The 7,928-nt window shown below is 42.6% G+C and overlaps 1 protein-coding gene across 1 annotated transcript in view; it reads right to left on the bottom strand.

Moving 5' to 3' along the window:
• Nucleotides 1-4,566: 4,566 nt before the first annotated feature.
• The window catches only part of PTCH1 (patched 1), a 62,065-nt gene continuing 58,703 nt past the window's right edge, over nt 4,567-7,928 (bottom strand). The window contains 1 exon segment of the mRNA XM_005895843.2: nt 4,567-7,452. The gene's annotated coding sequence lies outside the window, so the exon portion shown is untranslated.

Here is a 7,928-nt window from a genome sequence, read left to right as displayed (position 1 = left end):
CTGCTTACATTTAGTGCAGACAAAACTCTGTGTGCATGGTCATGCATGTGCCCACAGATGGTGACTGCAGCCATGAAATTAAAAGACGCTTACTCCTTGGAAGGAAAGTTATGACCAACCTAGATAGCATATTCAAAAGCAGAGACATTACTTTGCCAACAAAGGTTCGTCTAGTCAAGGCTATGGTTTTTCCTTGTGGTCATGTATGGATGTAAGAGTTGGACTGTGAAGAAGGCTGAGCACCAAGAATTGATGTTTTTGAACTGTGGTGTTGGAGAAGACTCTTGAGAGTCCCTTGGACTGCAAGGAGATCCAACCAGTCCATTCTGAAGGAGATCAGCCCTGGGATTTCTTTGGAAGGAATGATGCTAAAGCTGAAACTCCAGTACTTTGGCCACCTCATATGAAGAGCTGACTCATTGGAAAAGACTCATTGATGCTGGGAGGGATTGGGGGCAGGAGGAGAAGGGGACGACAGAGGATGAGATAGCTGGATGGCATCACTGACTCGATGGACGTGAGTCTCAGTGAACTCTGGGAGTTGGTGATGGACAGGGAGGCCTGGCATGCTTCGATTCATGGGGTTGCAAAGAGTCGGACACGACTGAATGACTGATCTGATCTGTTAGTGACTGAGAGTCCCGGAACTCTTCTGTTACAGTTGTGTGGACAGCAGTCACCCATCCTTTTGAAATTATCATGTGAAAGAAATGCAGGTGGAATGAGGGCAGTAAGAGAGAATAAGAATGTTAGATGTTCTAAATCTGACTTGATGGCTGAAGGTGTTGGTTTGTGTTAGGCGTGTCATGATGTCTCCAGATTTCTTGGATACAAGATGACAATGGACTCATATAGCTTTAGTCTTCTGTGTGTGCTTGCGTGTGTGCTCAGTTGCTTCATTTGCATCCAACTCTTTGCAACCCTATGGACTGTAGCCTGCCAGGCTCCTCTATCCATGGGATTTTCCAGGCAGGAATTCTGGAGTGGTTGCTGTGCCCTCTTCCAGGGGATATTCCTGACCCAGAGATTGAACCTGAGTCTCCTGCATTGCAGGTGGATTCTTTACCACTGAGCCACAGGGGAAGCCCTGGTCTTCCATGATTCATGTCCAGCTCCCAAGATTCATGATAACCTGTCATGATTCCATGGAAGGTGGGATCTGTACAGGAAAAGGTAAAGCATCCACTGGTAGAAGGGCCAAGTGAGCTTATCAACACTGCAGCAGTCAGAATATGAATGTTATGGTCTGGCAACTGCTCTTGTAGCCTATGGGTGTTCTGACCATCTCTTGACAATTTCTTCCACTCAAACTTTTTCATACCCCTCCCTTATTTTCATGGTTTTTCCTATAGGGTTGGCCTTACTTTCTGGACATCTGAGTGGGTGCCTCTTCTCTCTCTTCTAATTACGGAGGTAGCTCTTTTCTCTCTCAACGCAGGGCAGGGGGCCTCCTGCTTTTCTCTGTTTCTGCCTCATCTTGCTCCTTCTCTTGCTCAAAGGAGACTCTCAACAGGAGTCCACCTACCCATGCTGCTGATTTAACTTTGTAATTAGAAAGATTATTCTTTTGGCATCTCAGGCTAAATGCTGCAACCCTCATTATTATATAACAACTCACCAGTCAGGACTTGCTCATCAATTTCTCTTCCTTCTATATTTTTTGATATAAAAAAAAAGCTTTTCTTTTTTTTTCTACCACCCCTCTTTCCACAAAATACAAGCTGTTGTACATTGTGTACAGAGATGGTGCTGTTGACAGAGGTATTTCATGGGCTTACTTCAGTGTGTGAACTCTTATTTGGCTTTGTTTTTTGCCCTGTTGGTAGCTTATATCACACTTCTATACCGTCAATCCTGTGGATAGGAAGGAAATGAATGAAGAGAACATTTTCCAGGGAAAAAAAAGGATGTAAAGGGATTTAACTGACTTTGAGAAAGATCTGGCTGTGGTTGCTTCTTCTTGATCTGCTTGCTGGGGTGTCTCATTCTCAGGCAAATGCTGCCTCTACAATGTGGTTCCCTTCACAGCATCTTGGCTGAAAGGTCTCATTACTTTTGTCCAAAGAAAGGAAACCCCTAAGGAGAAGGCATAAACCAATGATAGTAACACTGCCATGTAGAATTTATTGCTTTGGCCACATCAAGCTGAGTTGGGGATATCTCTATTGGTCACTTCTTTTTGTAGCAGAGTTCCCTGGGTCCCTCTGTTTTCCTGAGGTCCGCCATGTTCCCAACAGACCAGAATGTCCTTTCAAGATCCTTATTATGGCAGTTATTGTAATTTCTTAGCAGGGAACCTATGCAGAAAAGATGTCAAACATGCCTTCCATATTGACAACGTGAACAATTTAACAGATTTGTGTTCAAGGCATGTTTTCATTAGGTGCAGCCTTCATTAAAAGTAATTAAAACTTGGCAAATATTCTTTTTGGATGATTAATAGGCCATCTCCACTTCTCGTTTTGGGAGGTCAATTACCAGTTACCAAAAATGAAACACCTGCCTTTACATCAATGTGGCTGCTGCCCGAAATTTAGCAGCATGCAGCATTCCTGAAGCTGTTAAATATGTCTGTCGTGCCAAAAAAAATGGGGCCTTATGTTTACCTAAGTCCTGAATAAATACGGTGGATTTGGGGACACAAATCTGATTAAATATTAGGCCAATATGAAAAACTAAGTTAGCTGACTTAGGTATATGTAATTTATAAAGAATATAAAATTAGATGGCAGTGAACGGTCATTTTAGTGGTATAAAAAACACATTGAAAAGAAAGTGTCTCTCAATTTGAATCCCAATTAATGTAATTAGTCTTTTACATGCTCGGTTTCAGGGAGTACAGATTCCCCATGACTTCTGAATGAACCAAGCGAGCATTTTGTATGAACTTTACCCCTGAGGTAGAAGATGAGATTATATAAGATATAAAACGCTGCTTAATATTTTATGATCCACCCCCCCTCCCCCCTCCCCAGGTAAAGTATCCATTAAAGAGGACATTGTATTATTCCCTGGTCAGTTTACTGTTCACCTGAAAACCTTTCCCTAGCTGCTCTCACACTGTATACACGAGAGGGCCCATGTTGCCCTGGAGGCCAAAGGTGGTGATTGAACCAAACTCAGTGTGAGGTCCAGAGGTTGTTTCTGATTCTTTCAGTTGACTCTTCCTGTCCCCTCTGGTCCAGACCTCTTCACAACATTGTTTTCAACCTTCAGAAGTCTATGAGGGACGTGCATTTATATACAGACAAGGCCACAGAGGCCCTGAAGTTTCAAATAACTTGCCCAAGTCAGTGGGTCAGCTGGAGCCCTCTTAGTGGGAAGGGTGGGAGAGGGTCTGGCCTGGCGTGGACCTCTCCCTTCCCCAGCCCTCCACTGCCCCACGGCTGCGGCAGAGCACTGAAAAGCAAATTTGTCTCTTGACTCTCAGGCACAAACGCAGAGTTCACAGGCCTCCACTCTCCCACAGACGAACATGTGTTTTTGTGGAAAGACCACACAGAGTCAGGATCCCTACGCTGCTTCCAGATCTGGCCTGCATTGGCCATGCAGCCCGAGTCAAATTATAGAACCAAGGCCACATTCAGCTGGAAGGAATTTAGAGATCGCCTTCGCTGGTGCATCAGAACCACCAGGACAGCTTATGAAAGCACAGATTCCTGGGCTTCAGTCCCAAGATTCTGACTCAGTAGGTCTGGGGTGGCCCTGAAGATCTGCTTTTCTAGTAAACTTCCAAAGCATGTGAGTGCTGCCGATCCAGGCACCCCATGTGAGCAACACTGGGCTATGGTAACCTTAAGATAGGTCAGCAAATGCTTTCTTAAGGGCCAGTTAGTAAATATTTTAGGCTTAGCAGGCCGTATGGTCTGTGCTGCAACTATTCGACTCTGCTGATGTAGCTGGTAAGTGGAAGTGGACAATCTCTACATGCGTGGGTGTGTGTGTCTTCTGATAAATCTTTATATAAACAGGTGGCCCACAGGCTGTAGTCTGCTGACCCCTCACCATACGCTGATAGTAATTTGAGTTCTTCCCACCACTCCCTGCTTTCGGCTGTAAAATGAGGATGCTATTTCTAGTCTTACTTTTCTCCAGCCCTATGATGAAGAAAAATGGGTTGCAAAGAGTTGGGTATGACTTAGTAATTGAACAAGAACATGATGAAGACAGAGTATAATCATCTGATAAATACTCAGAAAAAATACTTTGTATCATGTTCAGTCCCATATTGTTAGCTATACTGTTTTTAAATATGATATCTTCCTTTAATAATCATTAAATTGGATTTATAAATATTCCCTCTAATTATTAGGCATCACACACACACACAAAATTTTAAAAAGGCTAAGAGATGACAGTAGGGATCATTTTGAAGGGTAATTTAGGAGGTTTCCTGGTGACAGAAAATAAAAATGTAGAACTCCTCCTATGTCAATAATTCCTCCATGAAGAACAAAAATGAGTATTTAACGAGGTTAGTCAGACAAAAACAACAAAGTTTATGATGACCTGACATGCTGCCTTTGTAAGACATTCTAATTAAAAAACATTCCACAAACAAAGACATAACCAACAAGTTATATTATTTTTTATTCATGTTAGAATTTCTATCAGTGTTTGAACATTAATATTTAGAGAGTTTGTACATTTTTGCCTTCCGAGGTTTAAAATGAGAACCACACTAGGTCACAAATTGTAACTAATACAACACATCCCACAACTGCATGAATATTCACTCAATCTCACTCTCTTAACACTGTTAAGACATTTTCTTTTCCTTGCTGTACTTTACAATGAAAAGTGTGCCCCACTCATGTCTCAGCAAAGTTCCAGACATTATGGATTCATCACATATAAATTCTTTAAAAATATACTTCTGTCAAAAGACTTGATGACTACTATGTACACTACAAAAATAAATTTTCATATAAATAAATTATATGGCATACTTTTATCTTTGTAATTGAAATGACACAAACCCATTCCTGCCAAAATTGGCAGACAATGAGACCCAGTTTGAATATTTCCTTTAAACTCCTTACACTAAAACCTACCATGAGTCCTTAATGAAAATGTTATATACTCTGAACTATTTAACATTAGTAAGCACTCTATACAAATAAAAATTCTGTTCAAAAGTAAAACATAGCTGTAATAGTGTTTCCAATAGAAATAAAATCCCTGCATTTTTCTGTTATAAACTGGCATGACAAATACTGTAGGAAAACATTCTTATGATACAAAATTATAAATATCAGCAAAGATTTTAAAAAAAAATTAAAACATCCAAATGAACAAACAAGACAGACAAAATAAAACTATTTTATAAAAGAGAGAGAGAAATTCTGGTTGTCTGCCAGCCCCCGAGTTCTCCCTTTGCCAATGTGACTATCGGAGAAAGTTCTATGCTGTGCAGAAAGCAGGGGCCAAGCAAGCAGTCACGCACCACACAAGCTGGGCTCAGGAAAGGAGCGAGGCATGCCTCGAGCCAGAGGGAAGCAGACCTCTGCATTCTGCATCATCTCTCTCCTGAACGCAGGATATATGTTTTCTGAGCAGAGCCTAGTGTTAGGTAGACAGTGTAGCTGACAGAGGCACCAACAGTAGCAGTGGGGCCATGGGGCCCCTGGCATAGTAACACATACATCTGGCAGCCACGGTCTAGTGGCGAGTTTGAGAGTCTGAGGTCACTACACTGCGGGTACTACTGGGGGCTGTTGCCTTTCGATGAACATTTTCCATGTAAAACAGGAGGCATAATGGGAGCTGCCATGTGTGCACTCCTACAGTAGCTTAGTCTGGGTACCAAGTGCTTCCCAACACTTGCTGGTCTCTGGCTGAGAGCCCGGGAAGACCAAACCTCAGAGCAAGGCAACAGAATTGATATGGAAGCAAATCTTTTAAAATAATGCCTGGTTGAGAGACATATCTCTATATACATTCTTCATTGAGGGGGAGGGTGGTATGCAATTAGCATCTTCCTAGTCTTCAATAAATGTACTAATGATGGTGAGAGGAGGGAGATGAGTTACTTTAGGAAGCGTGCACCTATAATGTTAGTATTAACAAGTGGAGAATCATCCTTCTGAAGCTCATATCCTGTAGAATTTCTGACTCCATACCACCATATTGGATGCTCACTATATAGAGGATGCAAACAAATCCAGAAAGCCCCAACCAACTGTGCAATTTAGCAAAAGAGGGAGTTTAAATTGTAGGGACTCAAAACATCACTTCTGGGCTAATTGTAGACCCAGAATTAAGAGGTCGCTGTCTCCAAAAGACTTATAATCCACTCTTAAACTTGGGTGGTGGTGGTGGTGGTGGTGGTGGTGGTGGTGGTGTGTGTGTGCGCGCACGCGCGCGCGTGTGTGTGTGTGTGTGTGTGCGCTGTGTGTTGGTTCCAAGAGAGGTATAATGAAGGCTGCATACTTAGAGGATATGCTCACAGCCCAGCTGAGGCTCCCACGAGGCAATTTTTCTAGGTTTTAATACCAATGAAGATGAAGAGGTGTGAACTCTGTACCCTGAGGTTCCAACATACACCACAATGGTCCATGCAAAGGAACTCATCTCCTCTGAAGCATGAGCTGGGGTGTCTGGATGGCAGCCAATGATCTTAAGAGATGCCCTGAACTTGAAGCAAATCTGGCAAAAGGATAAGGCGATGTTTAGGGCTAGCCCTCCACCACCACTAGCACTAGAAATATCCTGACTCTTCGGCCTAAGGTAGAGCCCACCAAAGGTTACAGATAGTAAAAAGAAACAAAAAAAAGAAAAAAAAAATCACAGTACAGTACATTAGGAAATCACACACGTGTTCACACACACAGCCAAACAGGAGAATCGCACCCAACTACACCTAGAGAAGCCATCGGGGTTAACGTGCTTTCTTCATATCTGCTCATTAAACAACAAAATTATCACGCATAGCGTGTTTGGAAGTTAACAGTAACATTTCATACTACCACAGGGTTGTGATATGCAAATTTAAAATATTTTAAACAGAAACCTTTACAAAATAATCCTATTACATAAGCAATATTTGCATAGAATTATACAGGTAAATTATACAATATTTAAGCAGCAGCAACAATATGCTGAAATTTAAGACTAAGTTAAGCTTGGCTGTGGCACAGAGACCAATGTACACACAGGGAGGGCCCCTCTGTGATCCCCCCACTGCCCACTCTGGAGGCAGGAGTGGGGAAACCCCAGTAAATCACACTACTTTACATCCATTCCTTCGTATGTTACATATGTGTACACCTCTTAAATATTTATAGAAATATTTCACAAAATAATACAATCGGTTACAGTAACGATGAACTGCTCTCTGGCACAGCACACCTTTCTAATTCCACGTTTCTCTTCAAGCAGTTCTGGTGGGGTGGGGTAGGGGTAGGGAGGGGCTTCCAATCTTTGGCCTCTTTGCTTCAGATTTTACTCACCCTTTAAAGAAAAAAGGAAGTCAAATAAAGTAACAGGTCTATGAGTTCATATTTATAAAACACAAACACAGGCAAAATAAGTCTGAGGTATAGAAATCAGGATGGTGGGGGCTGGGGTGAGGGCATGAGGGGCTTCCAGGGGCAGATTATGATCCCTTCCTCGATCTGGGGCTGGGGACAGGGATGTGGTCATTTTGTGATGTGTGTTCATCAGACACAGCTGCTATATGGCATTAGAAGACGGAAAAAGAGGTGAAGGGGCAGCGATCAATATTATTGTTGAGATGCACCAACACCTTCCCCCTCTGTAAGCTTACAGTAAGTGAAGTGAGAAGTGAAGTTGCTCAGTCACGTGCGACTCTCTATGATCCCATGGACTGCAGCCTACCAGGCTCCTCCGTGGAGTTTTCCGGGCAAGAGTACTGGAGTGGGTTGCCATTTCCTTCTCCAGGGGATCTTCCCAACCGGGGGTTCGAA

The sequence above is a fragment of the Bos mutus genome, chromosome 8 (assembly GCF_027580195.1).
Source record: "Bos mutus isolate GX-2022 chromosome 8, NWIPB_WYAK_1.1, whole genome shotgun sequence".
Classification (NCBI taxonomy): Eukaryota; Metazoa; Chordata; class Mammalia; order Artiodactyla; family Bovidae; genus Bos; species Bos mutus.
This window is presented reverse-complemented; position numbering and strand designations above follow the sequence as displayed.